Source organism: Dreissena polymorpha, chromosome 2 (assembly GCF_020536995.1).
Source record: "Dreissena polymorpha isolate Duluth1 chromosome 2, UMN_Dpol_1.0, whole genome shotgun sequence".
Classification (NCBI taxonomy): Eukaryota; Metazoa; Mollusca; class Bivalvia; order Myida; family Dreissenidae; genus Dreissena; species Dreissena polymorpha.
In genome coordinates this window covers 85,923,450-85,940,420 of record NC_068356.1, presented here as the reverse complement: position 1 = coordinate 85,940,420, position 16,971 = coordinate 85,923,450, and the positions used below count along the sequence as shown (strand labels likewise).

At 33.5% G+C, this 16,971-nt stretch overlaps 1 protein-coding gene and 1 long non-coding RNA gene across 10 annotated transcripts in view; both read left to right on the top strand.

Annotated features, from left to right (window-relative positions):
* The window catches only part of LOC127867912 (protein couch potato-like), a 127,315-nt gene that overhangs the window by 38,671 nt on the left and 71,673 nt on the right, over positions 1-16,971 (top strand). The window lies entirely within an intron of this gene.
* Positions 851-6,926, top strand: LOC127867925 (uncharacterized). The gene is made up of 6 exons (XR_008043804.1): positions 851-968; positions 1,320-1,384; positions 2,764-2,825; positions 3,159-3,200; positions 3,619-6,369; positions 6,862-6,926. It is a non-coding gene; the product is annotated as an uncharacterized LOC127867925 (long non-coding RNA).

Sequence of the window (16,971 nt, the reverse complement as noted above, 5' to 3'; positions counted from 1 at the left end):
CTACAGAACAGCATAAAAGGTTTGTATTTTGATTTCTGCATTTTTTTTAAATTTAGATTATTGAATAATATAATTTGAATTATATTGATGTACTGTGTTCCAGTGGGAAATGTAAAAGGATGATCCATGGAAAGTCAATGTTGTGTGCCAATTTGAAGAAAAAACAACACAATTTCTAACAATAATAGATAAGAATACAAATATTGCTATTAAATATATAGTTAGTACTTATATAAAACAACATTTCAGATCATATCATAGGATGGGGGGAAAAGGGGAGACTGCAACAGCAGAGCAGCACAAAAGCAGACAGTGTACAAACCAACACCACAGGAGCCGTATTCATCAATAATAAACTCAAACTTGAACTCAAACTCAGACTTTGACTCAGACTTAGACTTACTAAAGACAGACTCAGGATTGGTATTCACGAACGCGTTTGGAAATAGACTTCAATAAGATCGTGTTTTTTTATGACGTCACGACTAAGCGAACTCTCTAGTAGGGAAAACGCGCCAAATAGTGTCAAAAATAGTAGCAGACATTTTTGATATAACATATTGAATGGAGTGTTTGGCAGTTGAAGACAGCGAAACAAAGCGCCAGAAGGTCCAGATTGGTCCGAGCCAGAGATTGTTTTTAATGCGCTGGTTCGGAACCGCTGGAACCTTCTATCGGCGAGTATAAGGGGATCGGTGCCGAAAAGATTTTGGTTATTCGAAGAAAAAAATGGGACGAGGTGGCGAGCAGAATATCAGTGTAAGTTATATGTTATTATCGTATCTGCCTTATAGTTGAAATATTTTATTTAATAGCTTACTGTTGGATTTGCTACCGATGTCGTTTTTACTAGCGCCGAATAATGCACTATGTAAACAAGGGGCATAACCACTCAGCAAATTGTACTTACGGATTTCGGATGTGATTGTGGAATGTGTTTTAGTTTCAAACATTTGTTATGATTTATGGTACAGTTGCATGTTCTTTGTTTCCAAAATTTGCACACGTGAATTGTTATTTAAGTATTAATAATGAATATTTGTGATATCACGGATAAGTTTACCTTTTAAGGAGGTCTATTGTTTTAGTTTTCATCTCGTACCCTGTTAGATTCGTACCCAAGTGTGTTTTATTCGTATCTGATTACAATCTGCACATTTCCAAACGAACTTTTCAATTACTAAAAGTTTACATTGATAACTATTACCCTGAATGTCGTTTATATTAAACTAATCGACAGTCATTATGGCAAACATGAAATGTAATGTGTTTCATAAATACTGCTATACATCATTCAATTGTTTTTATTAAACTTTCAGAAAATTTGGGGTCGCAAAAACTGGTGAACAGTGCCAGAAGAAGTACCAAAATTCCAAGGCTCGGTGTAAGTTGTCATAAATTACTTTTTTTCGTTATGCTTTCATTTAATTAAATTTGTTGAAAGCTATAATCAATTGCAATTAGTTTGTTTCAATATTACTACATGTCGAACCTAATATGTGTTTTCTACGTGTTATAATCACAATGAATACTTACTTATGTTGTTAAAATTTGTAAAAAAGCTTATGAGCATTTTCATTGGTTAATGTATGTTTTATGATACTGTATTATTTTGCTGAAATGGTGCTAGAATATATACAGCTATGTCACGCATTGAAAACAATTTTCATTTTTTTTCGTTAAATTTAACTTAATAATAATTGTCTTTGCGTAATTGAATTAGTGTTATAAAAAAGATCTGACACTTGTCAATTCATATGATTATTGATTAAACCCATCAAGGAAATATGTAGGTAAGCTCACCAAAGGTACACTAAATAACAATATTCATGAACTCGTTCACAGAAATATGTTATGAAATGGCAACTTGTATCAGAATCTTTGTTTGTTGTAAATATAGCAGGGTTCCGTATAAGGACAATTAAAATAAAACATTAAGATCATTAATTTTAGATCGGCTAATGAAGTTTGTGCATTTAAGGAAGTATTTCTATTCCTTTTTGTTAGATACTTTAAATCTCTTGACTATTTCAATTTTGTTGTTGAGTTCATTTATTCAAGGAATGAGTGCAAATACAAACATTGTATTTCTTGGTAATCAAACAGTATGATTTGTTATTCTTCCAATGTAGAAATTAAAAAGGTCGGAGAAATGCGGCACCCAATCTGAGATATGTTTTGGAAGAGTCTTTGTGTCTGTTCATATTAAATTATTATTAATATATATTTTTTAAATTAACAAAGCCTTCAACAAGTAGATTATTATTTTATTTTATATACTAGTAATAAAATACCTGTGTGTATGACTGTATTGAAATGACATTTCTTTGGCTATCATAATTTAGCATTTATTATGTAGCATTTTATAGCTTCTGAGTTTGTAATATATATATAGTCAGTATAATGTAACATGTTCACTGAACTGACTTATATTTATAGCGACTCTTTAATAATAATAATTAATCCACTTTTTTGTAACAAAATACATTAAATGCCAAACCTAAAGTAACATCCTTCAAGGTCAACGGTAAACAAATAAATATGTTCAAAGCGGCGCAGTAGGGAGCATTGTTTCTAACAAACACATCTCTTGTTCCATACTAAATTAACTTTGAATTAACTGTTTTTGTTTTTTTTGTTACAGATACATCAAATCTAGGCATAATTGCAACATGTTATTATTATTAATAAGCATAAGCGTATGTGCCTAAGTGTTTTACAAAGTTATATGTTTGAATTAATTTTTGCGGTTTATTTTTGCAGCTTCTTCATATGCGTTACAAAGCAGTGAGAGTGCCACAACAGCCAGCAGAGAAGAACATATGGTAAATAAATAGATAATACTATATATGCAAACCATTAACCATATGTATAGAACATTGAAAATGCAAACCATATGACTTATATTGTATACATCACATTCAACACAGTATACAATATAATAGAGATTCACCCTTATATAAAACAAAATAAAAGAAAAAAAAACATGCATTAAATTAACATTAAACATTGTGTTTGAAAGTTAACACTGGGATTATTATACATTAACTTAAGTATAGTATATTAACATTAGTTGTCCATTTTATTGCATTAAAAACATCACTGGATTAAATTAATTTAGATTTTTAAAGTGACACTATATTTTTATGTGATTTCAGAGTGTACCAGTCATGAAAGTAGAGGCATGAAGTGGAAAGAATGTAAGCTTTGGATATCTTTAAATTAAGATTTCAAATTCTCTGGAACAAATCTTGAAAATTTAAATATTGGTAAACTTATCACTTAGGTAGCTCTAATTGGAGGGTAGTGCAGTGCATACAATTAATTTAGAGTTAATAATTAACTTGCATGGATGGAATTCCAGTTCTTAAAACTATACTGACAATACCATCTGACAAAGCGAGTACTGTATAATATGTTGTTATGTAATATGCAACAAAAGTCATGCATTGGTTGAAACATAATTAGCATCAAATATGTTAAAACTAAGTACCAATGCATAGTACCAATGCATACATAGATTATGTGATATATATGTATTAATTTTTTAACCTTTGAAGATCATAATATGAGAACAAGTCCATTTATACAAATCACACTTTTTATCCATTTTTGCAGCGCTCACAAAGAAGACTGACAAGAGATCACAAGGAGATACCTTAACAAAACTTACAGAGAAACCGATGGAAAAAGACTAAGAAAAAATAGAATAAAAAAAAAAAAAGTTGACTGTAGAAATTGAAATAATACATTTGGAGAAAAAGATGTGTTTAGTGTCAATACGTGACCAAGTGCTATAACTCTGACATGTTATATACTAGTAGTAGATTTATTCCCCTTTTTGTAATTAAAAGGATCTTATTATTTTTTTGTGCAACTACTTCAAAACTCTATTATTTCTTAAATAGAAAGTCTATATTAGAAATAATAGAGTTATGGAGCAGTTGCACACAAAATAATAAGTTTTTTTTTTAATCAAAAAGGGGCATTCTCATATTTCTATGATAAAAATATGATTATGTCCCTTTTTGTACTTATAAAATTCCAGTCAATATTTGTGTGCTTGAAGAAATGTAGGTCAAATATTACATTGGTCATTGTATTATGTTACTGACAGATAAAATACATTCTACATTCAAAGAGGAATATTAGTTGAATGCGGTGTCTTGGGACACTTCTTGGTATTATTTGCTTACAAGATATACATCATTAATAATAATAAAATTCTTCATTCAATGAACTGAATGAAATTCCAGAATAATGATAGATACAGTTATGTGAATTTGAAATTAGACATCAACAAATCCTGGCATCATACTTTCGCCCTGGCCAACTGGCAGTGAACTTGAGTGAAGCTCGTTATTCTGTAGCTGGCGTCATACACAGCCTGTTAACATAAAACATGTTATATTACACTAACAAAATAAGACATATTTTTGTACATTTTTTCTTAGGTATTTGATAAAATGCTGATGATATGTTTCTTATATTGCTAATGGCAAACTGTTAAAATTAACATACAGTTGTTTCATTAAATATTTGTGTTTAAAATAAAGTATCAAAGAAAAGCGATTGCATTTAGACTTGCACATAACTGACTGTAACGCCATACCTGATCGTTGATGGTGGGAATGCCCTTTCGCCCTATGTAGTCTTCTACATGGTTCACTGGCTTCTTGATATGCACATGCGTGCAATCAATGCACCCCAAAGTACTTGGAAAACTTGAAAGTTAATCTTTTAAAATTGACCCATTTTTTGGAAAACTTACGATATTAATAAGTAAATAGATATTGATATAAATGGATTGTGATCGGTGCATTTATGTGAATTATATTGAATGAAAGTTCTGCCTTATGTCAGAAGTGATGCAATATGCTGATGTGTCTCAACTTGATAATCAAATTTAATGTCATCGTTCTACAGCATTTGTCGCAAAAATACATTTTGTATTGGAACTCAATTACAACATAGATAGACACAAGGACAGATGCACATATGGATTCAGGTGTACCCTATATCTTCTTAACAGGGCGTATAATATACACATTATTTATAGCACCTTTTTTTTAAATTAATAAACATTAATTCACATAACATTAAAGACCAAGAATAAAAAAAATAATTGTCATAATTTTTATTGAAAATGTTGCGAGAAAAAAAATTACCCGATGTAATTTCGAACCACCGACTAGTCGGTGATATATAATCTGGAGCACCGATGCGCTACCAACTGCGTCATGGCAGTGTAACTTTTGAAGGCATATACATATCTATAAGTAAATTCCTACATCTATAAATAGATTTGTAATAGTAATGAAATCAAAATTTATGCGAAGTAAATGTCTTGTAAACGTTTTCAAATAGGTTTCCATATTTAGAGAATATCCATTATTATAGTTTATGATACATGCAAGTTATATGTTATTACTTTTTCATTCAAACAACAAGTATTATCCATAAAATTAGTGCATGTTCACGTTCATTCAGTTTGGAGATTATTTTCACGAAAAAAAAACAAACAAACGCGGAGAATTATGAATTTGACAGTTGTTTACAATAAATAAGAACAATTGCAAAATGCACACATCGCAAATGACTCACGTATCAGCGATCGCACCAAGTTCTTGTTTCGAACGAACGGCGTCGTACCAGCTGGAAATTTGACAAATTCAACACTCTAGCTGTCAAAATATTATTGACCTGTGCACAGGTCTACAAGTACAAAGTTCTGGCTACCATAACTTTAAATGTCGCTTTTTTATGATTTTTGACTGTCGCCACTTGCCACGTTGCTCGGGAAAGTATACACACTGCCAGGGCGACCGGAACTGGCAGACTCCGCATCGTATTGCAAACTATTCCTTGCAAATATTGCAAATAAATACGATTCCTGGTCTGGTAAAACGATGCCGTCTGTAATGTTCAATATCCCTATAAATCTCCAAATGGTTGGTACGATCTAGATACACTATTTCAATAATATTATTATTATTACGCGAGAAGCTCGTGCGGCGGCCATTTTGTAAAGTAAACGCTCAAACGACGTTACGTCATGATTGTATGGCGTAAGTCTAAACACTGTAGACTTAGCATTTGAGACTTATCTTACTGAGTCTGAGTCTAAAACTAACCATTTTATGTTTCGTGAATTAAGTTTTGTAAGGCTGAGTCTGAGTGTGAGTGAGAAACTGGAGCTGAGTCTAAGATTTGAGACTTACGTACATTGGTGAATACGGCTCCAGTACAGCTTACATATGGTGTAGTGGAAGCCAATAAGTTTAACATGAAGTCTCCACCTAATGGCTTGAGTTGGACCACTGTGATCAAAGTCTGCAAGGGACTTATCATTGGGAGGAATGTGAAACGGTAAAACAACAAGCACACAGAATATATTAAAAAATTGAAACTGAAAATTGCCAAATGACATTGACCTTATCTGTTAAAATACCAATTCAAAGCTGACCTACATTTTTGTTTAAAAGCGGATATTTGTTGATTTCTGTAGCATATCAATTTCATGTCATGATCTAGTAATGTAGAAATTATCAGGTTTTCTTTTATCACAAGTAAATAATAATATCACTATGCTATAACATGCTTATACCCTGTTTTTACAAATAAACTGTTAGCTCTGAACTGTAAAGCTAATTTTCAACTTGCAATGAGTTTCATAAAAAAAGCAGAATAGCAGATTCCTCAGAGCATCATTATGAAACATATCAATTAATCTTTTAATATTTTAACTCATAAAATTGCTTCCTGCTTATTATGGTTGCAGTCACATTTATTGAAATAAAAGGATATAAAAAATAATAACATTATATACATTTCAGTGGTATTGATTTCTCTTTTTTTCAGAGCTCTGGTGTTTAAAAGGTTCACCTTCATCCAGAACACGAAGTGTACATTACTCAGAGGCAACTTTCACAAGAACGGCATGCTTGAGCCTATATCAACAATAGTTAACAATTGCTCTGCTGGATGTCCTTTTCAGCTGGGAACAACTTGCAAAGTCCAGCGCCAATGGGTCTGGGAAGGCCAATAATACTCTAATATCAACAACATGTTTGCCTTGTGTTGCCACACAGGCTGTGAAACATTTTGTGTTAAATGCATTTAAAAAAGACAATGGTACACTGTGCCTGTCCGATTCAGCTTTCAACGACATAATTAACAGTAAATGTGCAAATGCTAGAAGGGCACTAACTTGTTGAAATGTTCAAATGTGTTAATTATGTAGATATGTATATACTATGTTATACAAACTGTAAAATATAAATTGTTCATTTGTACTCTTTACTTTTTTCTGATTGGAAGGTTGAACAAACTTGAAAGTACTATTCTATGGAATCTGCAAGCTTGCACAAGCTTGCGCAAGCTTGCAAATAAACATCATCAGCAAGCTTGCACAAGCTTGCGCAAGCACGCGCAAGCTTGCTGCGAGGTTCCAATTCTAAGCTTGCGCAAGCTTAATGAATCGCAAGCTTGCAAAACAAGAATTAGCAGCAAGCTTGCGCAAGCTCGCGCAAGCTTGCTGCGAGGTTCCAATTCTAAGCTTGCGCAAGCATCCTTTGCAAGCTTGCTGCAAGCTTGCGACAAGCTTGCCGCAAGCATGTTAAAAGAGCTTGCGATTTTGGTTTGGGGATCACTACCAAGAGGAGATGTGCATATTATCAGCAGGTTCTGGTTGGATGATTTTTCACAGAGTTATGGCCCTTTGAAATTTTCTATTGAAAATTCTTGTCCCCCCAACTACTGTGCCCTCAAGACGTTTCCTTTTATCTGAATATATAGTGCAATATTGTGACAAAAAAAAACTTTGGGGAGCATCACCCGTCTCCGACGGTTTCTTGTTTTTTCAGATTCGCAAATTTTCCTTGAAGTTATGATATTTGTGAGGAAACAGTAATACTGAACATTTACCATGCTCTAAAATATCCATTATGTGCATCTTTCGACGATTTAAAAACTTGAAAATTATCTGTTGTTGTCATTGTATTTTTTTATACTACGAGGATTGCATATATAAAGTAAAAAATACATTTGTCATGGTATGAGAGCTGATGGTCTAGTGGATAGAGCAGTAGACTTTTGCTCCATGGCTCCAGGGGTCAGTGGTTCGAGCCCCGTTGAGGGTTACTTTTTTTAAATTCTTTAATTGTATTTTTGTTTTTTTACTGGAGATTTTCAGACCCAATGTTAACATTTATCAATATAAAGCATTTAATGACAAACTTCAATTCATGCCAAAATCTGTGAAAAGGCCCCTTTAAGAAGTCTAAATTGAAAAATACTTTATCTTTGAAAAGTAAACAATATTTAATATTTTTGTAGATATTTTCAAGCACAGCTGGACAAAACACAAAGAAACAGTCACATTTAGTTTATTTGAATTTCTGTTAGTCTATAAAAATGCCATCATAGTTTGGCTATTCTTAAATGATGGTATTGTTGCTTGAACCCCAGAAGGGGCTATCTCTTATCGAAATCAATGGCAGTTAATTTATTCTTGCTGTCAAACCTTGATATGCATGGTAAGGTGCGGAACAATGAGTTGGCAATATTTGATAATTTGGTCTTTTCGGGTCAGTGCAAATGTACAGAATTGAGAAAACTTTGGCCAGACATACTGGGCTATTATCAAACATTTTCTGGGCAATTCTTTTGATGGTCCAGACACATTTCATGACGGTAAAATTAGGGAAAATGTATTGTTATGTCAATGTAGTAGAGTATTGTATATCTGAGTGAAATTGAACATATGATAAGCGTCCATCAAATTTATAGGCATGACTGCATGATAGCTTTTATAAGTTTTCAATTTATTATAAATTGCCAGACTGCGTGCTGTCTAAGTAATCGGATAATTTGAATAAGGTGCCATCGTTTCAACTGAAGTTGCTTTAAGACATTTCATACTTTCAATTGCGTTATTTGATCAGTTACTATATAAGTTCTCTCATTTTCTCAACGATCAAGTTTTTTTGTTTGTATGTAAATACTTTCCACAGTGGTTGTGCATTTAAATAAACTTATACTCATAATGTGAATGTAATTTGATAGTTTCCAGGTTTGGCAATATTCAAGGTCAATTACAAAAAAGGCACACAAAAACAACAACTGAATAATCATTAAATATAGTCATTAAAAGCACGTTGTTTCTGAACAGTAAAGTAAATTATTAGAGAATTGGGTCTCAAGTATTGGTTCCAACTATGTGAGAAAACGTTTTAGGGGTCTTCACTGTTGTTTAATAGTGAATAGTAGATTGTTTATAGCTCTGATTTTATCGAAATCAAAGCCCCATATTATTCTATAAGTATTTTTTCACAGAATCATGATGCAGTAATTGCCTGGTGTATTGATCCCAGAGTGTGTAAGTCCTCAGCAATTGGGACATCCACTGCACAGCAAGTTACTTGAAGGAAATTATCAAAGAAAATGTAGTCCTGCCTTGGGAACCAATGTAAATGAAATTTATCACGCGAGACACAGCCACACTTTCTCAGTGGGGGATCCTTGTGTTTTTTTGTGTCCTATATGGCAATGTTTTGATCACTCTTGTAGAGAACATGGTGTAAGGAATAAATACAATATAGGGGCTTCTGGGTGGCAAACATGGGCAAACAGTTATGATTTAATTGGGAAAGTGTGAACTCAATAATGTTGACAAGTGCTTGTTGTAGACTTAACACTCGTTTGTGTCTCAGTAGATCAAGTTCAGATTTCAGTGTTATATGTGTTTTTATTTTTTCAATAACTTTTATCACAAAATGTCATGTTTGTATGGTTCGTATTTCTGTAAATATAGTAATCAAACAATTTTGAAGTCAATTTTAAACACATTTATTGCATTTTACACTTTATAACATAAAATGTAAATTTTACTTGTAGGCATTATGATCACTTTTGGACAGACATGTTATAAATATACATATTCACTGCAGTCATTTATGTATGGCAATTGCGTAGAAGCAAACCACCTTTAAATGAACTGTAACTTTTTTTGTAAAGAGCATCAAAACACACAACTTGCAGAATAATCTTTGTAATGTACATACACAATACAAAAAATTATTATGAGCTGCATCATGGTTATATAGGTGTTTTGCTGTGCGCGATCAGCATACTAATTAGCTTCTCTTTAGTCTGTTAACTAGTTACCCCTTATAAACGTCTTTTGATGCACTTGAAGTCCTTAAAAAAATCTAATTAAATCTAACTTCTTTCTTAATTTAATTAAGTTTTAAAGGCTTCATTTTCAACCCAAAGATAATGATGAGTACATGTAGCAAACAGCAAAAGACCTGAACAGACTGCGAGTTACTCCCAGGCTGTTCTGGTTTTATGTTGGTTGCAAAAGTCATTTTCAATTTGTTTCTGACAAGGAAAGGGTTAAGGAGCTACACTGTCAACTTCATGAGTCCACAGGGTAGCTCCTCCCCAGACTACTCGGATGCGCAGGCTGGGCTGGAGCTATTGTGGCCTCATATGGCATAAGATCCAATTTGCATAGCACAACTTCATGATAACTGTCTGAAAGCATTGTTATCTTGAGGTTTCTTGTAACTTTTATCTTGTTTATGTAGTGCTAAAAATTTGCCTACTCTACATAGGTCATAAATTCTTGGAAATTCATAAGTGGGCAATTAGGATATTCTTATGGTGTGGCATAAATGCAATGTTTTTGTTGCTCTGTTGATTCTTACAGGTCTCTGTTCATATATCAATTGATGAACAATTTTCTGGTAGCTGTTACATTCATGAACACTGAAGGAATACAAAATAAAGAACAAACCGACTTAAATAGACAAAAAAAATAGCAACAGACATGCATATTTGTCTTTGTGTTCATATTGACTGGGCAATAATTCTGACAAATACAAAGAACTGTTATTCCTGTATATGAGTTTGTTGCTTTGTTTCTTCAGGTTTAATCTAAGAATATGCAAAAGAAAAAAGATCCATTAACACCAGGTGTGTTCCGAGGAGTTTCTGAGCATTTTTTTTTTAAGTTTCTTTGAAATGATTATCATGATTTATGATATAAAATGTTTTCTACATAAAAACAGTATTGGAACATATTTTGAAAATAAAATGTAAAATGAAATTAAGTATCATTTAAAACCCTTATTCACAATACTAATATTTTCTGTTAATTTTAGTGAATTTAAAGCACAAGATAAAAGTGTTTTTTTTCTAACATTCAGCGCATAATATTATTATAAACTTATGCTGCAATGACATATTTGCACCCTGGCTGCATTTGTAATGATGTCCGTTACATATTTACAAGAAGGATTATTAAGGGTCAATATCTCCCACATCAAATTCCCCCCTCAGATTTTATTCCTCCCCCTGACATCACCCCAACATGTTCATTTTTCGCTTGACTGTTATATATGAAATATATATAGTGGAGCTACCTTACTCACCCCGGCGTCGTTATGACCGTCTGCGTTAGCGTGCAAATGTTAAAGTTTTCGTACTACCCCAATTATTTTCATTGTCCCTTGACATATTGCTTTCATATTTTGCATACTTGTTTACCAACATGACCCCAACCTATAAACAAGAGCAGACAACTCTATCAAGCATTTTGTCATAATTATGGCCCCTTTTCCACTTAGAATATGCAGCAAATGTTAAAGTTTTCGTACTACCCCATTTATTTTCATTGTCCCTTGACATATTGCTTTTATATTTTGCATACTTGTTTACTAACATTACCCCCACCCCCTTACCCCCCCCCCATCCCCCCCAATGTTTTTTTTAAAACATCATCTAATAAATTACCCCACCCCACATTATACCCCCCTCTCACCCCCACCCGCCCTACCCACCCCCACCCCCCAAAAAAACATTTTTTTTTTTTAAACATCATCTTATAAATAACCACACCCCACATTATACCCCCCTACCCCCTCCCACACACACCCCAATTTTTTTTTTAGACATCTAATAAATTTCAACACCCCACATTTAAACCCCCCTCTCACCCCCCTACCCCCCCCCCCCCCCATTTTTTATTTTTTCCTTTTTTTATTTTTGAAAGATTGTCTAATAAATTATTGAATATGAACAATTTCCCCATCATGGCTTACGTTATACTGTCAAGCACTCGAATAGTCGAGCCCGCTGTCCTCTGACAGCTTTTGTTATGTCCCCCAGTCTATACTGGGGGACATGTTGTTTTTTCCCTGTCTGTGTGTTGGTTTGCGTCAAACTTTAACATAAGCCATAACTTTTGCAATATTGAAGCTAGCAACTTGATATTTTTTGGCATGCATGTCTATCTCATGTAGCTGCACATTTTGAGTGGTGAAAGGTCAAGGTCATCCTTCAAGGTCAACAGTCAAATATATGGGGGGGGACATAGTGTTTCACAAACACATCTTTAACTAAAATAATTATTTTATCATTATTATTTATCATTATATCATATTTGTATTGAATTGCAACATTCCTCTTTTGTCATCTGAGCATAAGGACATTAACAATTATTATTTTAAGAGTATTGCTGGAAAATATCTTACGATGTTGCCTTTTTGTTGTATTTTTGAGCATATCAGTGTTTAATTTAAATAATTGCTTAAGTGCTATTAGGGTAACTTGTTATGAAAAAAAAATACTCAGACATGGTCTTATTTAAGCCTAAACATTGAAGTCATTAATTATTCCCCATCACCAAGAATGAAAATGTGTCGAATTCTATCACATTTATTTTCATTATACTATTTATGATTTTTGTTATAAAGTTTTATACACATTTCATTTCTTTTTCATAGGAACACCATTATAATTTTAAGTGGCCGTGTTTTAATTTACTTGGCCAAACCACTACATTTAATAATGAATGCTTTCTCATCCAAGCCTGAACCGGTTAGGGAAGGACTTCTTCTTCATTGTGTCACAGGGCTTAACACTAAGGCACGTCCGAACGACATTCACTGCCTGTACCTAGGTCCGGGCTAGCCAATGTCCCAGGAACATGCCCGACCGGTCGTGTGTATTTTAGGAGGGATTATGTTTTCTATTTCAATAAACTGCATTTTAAATAAGCTTTTCAAAGATGCAACAATCTTAATACAGTACGATCAGATGACAATTAAATCCCAGAGTGAAGTCGGAGACAACAAACGGATCGTATCTCAAAATAGATTTGGAACCCCCTGATTGCAATCAAAAAGAGGCCGATAATTCAGAAAATCCCTGGCAGCTTTCCTGGTAAAACATGTCAGTACCTATTTTTAAACTGAATTCTGCTAGATATGGTTTTTGATTGGTTTCCTCGTAGTGACGTGTTTTCTCGATAAAAATACGTTATAATCTAAAAGCTGGGATCGCCCAGGATTGTCCGGGGTGGATGAAGGCAACTCGACATTAACACAAAGTTACTATAAAATTATTAGTTATTTATCAATTTTAAATAATTGTAATTTGTTTGATCGATTAGAAGTGTTTTGACAATCTTTTTTACGCAATTCAATTAGCAAAACTAATATTAATGGTCGATCCCAGCTTTTAGTAGAGAGTTAATCCTGTACAATTGTTAGGACTACCATAACACGTTATTTTGCGAAACCTAAGATTCAATTACCATTTGTTGTCAGACGGTATCTGCGTTTATCTATGTAAAAAAAGGTTTGGCTTAAGGGTGGGAATGGGGGTTTCTCAGATAAGAAAAAGAAAAGGGAAGGAGGAAAGTAAGAGAAAGTATGAGGAAAAAAAGGAAATTTCTCCCGAAATGGCGTGAAGATTACAAATAGATGTCTTAAGTAGATGAATATTGAATTCATTAGCATAAGTAACGCAAATAAGAATTATTGAATCATAATTGCGCATCTCTACGCACAAGAAAATACAAGTTGAATGATAAATATAAAGGTTTTGATAACTTGGGTCAGGGCACATGAAAGATTGGTCAGGGCTAGTAGGTTCTGCATTTACAAGCCCGAATGGGCTAGTTGAAAAAAAAGTTAGTGTTAAGCCCTGTGTCATGTTTGCAATTCTGAACCAGGGGAATCTTCACAGTCTGGGTACCAGGGCTGGGGGTATGTCCTCGGCTTTACTAGAAAAGACAATCCTAGGAGAGATATTGTTCGGGGCAGATATGTCCTATATTCTAATTTGCAAATAGAGCTTAAGATCATAGACAGTATTTCCAAATTGATCTGAATTTCCTCTCCCCTTCCTTACTTTTCCCCAAACCTATGTTTAAGCCATCTTTGTGTTCAGCCAAATGCCAGTAATTGTACTATTTCCATGGTTACTGCTTTTAATTATTGATGAGGTATTGTTCTTTTTGTGATTGCAGTGGGAATGGCCGGCTGGGTTAATTGATTTAGGAATCTTCTTTACTTGTGCAGTGATGACTGTTGTTTTTGTAGATCTCTTCAGATAACACTACACCCTACTGTAGTTTGACATGCAACCTCTGATGGATGGCAGAAAACACAACCCTACCATAAAATAAGATCCTATTGCGATATAATCAAATATTCTGTTTTATCCTGTGACTTTAATCACTTTGTACCGAATTAAGCTCAACTGAAATACTTTGAAAGTACCAAAAAGGCTTATTTGATGCATATAGGTTTCCGATTGTTAACCTATATTTATAAACCTCTGTTATTCAGTTTCAAAAACAAAACATTTGCATTTTATATCACGATAGTTGTGCTTATAATGAAGATTATAATGGTGCTTGAAATTAAGCTTCCAATGAACTTGACAACAATTTTTTCCAAATGAATTGCAGAAAGCTACTTAAAAACTCACACACTTATAGCTCCACCTTCTGTGATTAATTAATAAAATTTGTATACATATTGTTTCATGAAATATGTTAGATTTCCTTCAAGGGACAGAGGTACTTAAGTTACAAGTCAATGTCATAATTTTTCTTAACATCAAGGGAGGCAACCTTATTGTCATTGCTACAATGAATCACTTGAATTAACACCCTTACATAATATAAAAAATGAGTTCTATACAAAACCTATACTTGTTTACATAATTTACCAAAATTGTACAAAAGAAGTGTTCCACTTGAAAAATAGGCGTCCAAAAATGAAATGAATTTAAAATAAGCATAGACAATTTATGAGATAAAAAGAGAAATTCTGTTTTTGACCACAGTTCAAAAGGTTTATCATGGATCTCTATAGTGTTCTTAAAATTCCACTCTAAAGACAAAGATTGACTATGCTAGTTGCACTTAACTTAAAAATGACAGCTTTTACCATAAAACCCAGTTTGTTCATATTAAAATTTACCATTTTGTAGCACAGTAGTTAAATCATGTTTTATTTCAAAAAAAGATTACGCAGATGTAATCATACTTATCTGCTTACCCTCTCCCCCATAAGAAGCAAAGTGAAAATGGCTTTTGCAACCAGCATAAAACCAGAACAGCCTGCAAGTAACTTGCAGTCTGTTCAGGTTTTATGCTGTTAATTTAATTAAATGTTTCTTTCTAAAGGACTACAAATGCGTCAAAATATGTATCTATGTGGTAAAGGGTTAAATATAATTTGGTGTTTTCCTAAAATTTATCATCTAATGGGCCCAGCCACATTTACCCCAATGGTAAAGTGCCATTTGATTTCTAATAATCAAATTATTTTAATATTTAATCAAATTGTTTGTTTGATCATTGACCGTTATTAATACTATTTTTGTCATTTCTTGGTGGTCAATTAATCTTCCCAACAGAGGCATTGTATCAGATGTGTCAGGCTGACAGAGGTATTCTATCAGATGTGTCAGGCTGACAGAGGCATTGTATCAGATGTGTCAGGCTGAAACATAATGGCTAAAGATCATGTCGTAATAAGTTGAAACTTAATAATATTTGCTCCAAAAGGGTGTTAATATAGTAAAGATTATTATAAATTAAATGATTATATACAAATATATTTGTTTTTTATTTATATGTGAAAAAGGGTAATGAAATGTTAATTATTAACATCGAAAAAACCCGAATAACTTAAGGTTATTAATTCTCATTAATTTTGTTGATGAAGTATTTTAAGTGCTCAGTTTTAATAAACAGGAAAGCTACCTGGAACTATCTTGAACAAGACTATTGCCAAGCAATAAAAGTCCCCTACCGGCTCCACCATTGTCAGATTTTTTTGTTGTTGCCTTAGCAACCAGAATTTTTGACGTAGGAACAAAATTAAATGACATGCATAATGTCCTTATTTCCATCTATCCATGTTTCAAGTTTCATGAAAAAATATTAAGAACTTTTAAAGTTATCGCAGGATCCAGAAAAGTGTGACTGACTGACTGACTGACTGACGGACACACAGAGCGCAAACCATAAGTCCCCTCCGGTGAAACCGGTAGGGGACTAATAAGTCAACAAGTTAAGGCAATTTATATGAGTTGGTCTCTGTTAAAACCTGGCTGAATGCATGTGTGTAAAGGATCATCTGACACTTGAAGCTTTTATGGAATATTTTCCTTTAAGGGAAAACTCTTCTAAACAAAAATTAGTCCCAATGGAAAGTGTCTTCCCTGATTAGCCTGTGCGACTGCCGAGGCTATCGTGGGACAATACTTTACTCGCATACATTAGGTAAGCCCGGCTCATATCTCACTCTTGTGCACCCATCCAGTTCATTGGTTTTCTTAAATCTGGACTGATATCTTCTTTCTGTTTTACTCAAAAGCTCCGTTTAAGCATGTTTAGAAGGCCTTTTGACGCATGTTGTTAGATTGACTTGTCAGTAACTGGACTCTACTCGCTTTCACATGTGATATGATCTGCAAACCATGAGGTGCGACACTGAGTTTTAAAATATTTGTTTTCAAGCTTTGTCAATTTCCTTGATCATTGTGGTTAATTAGGGTTCCCACATCTCAATTAAAGCCACTTGATCTTGCATTCCCCATGAAAACTTCAAACCCTACCATAACCTTTTTCCCCATAAGAAGCAAAGTGAAAATGGTGTTGAA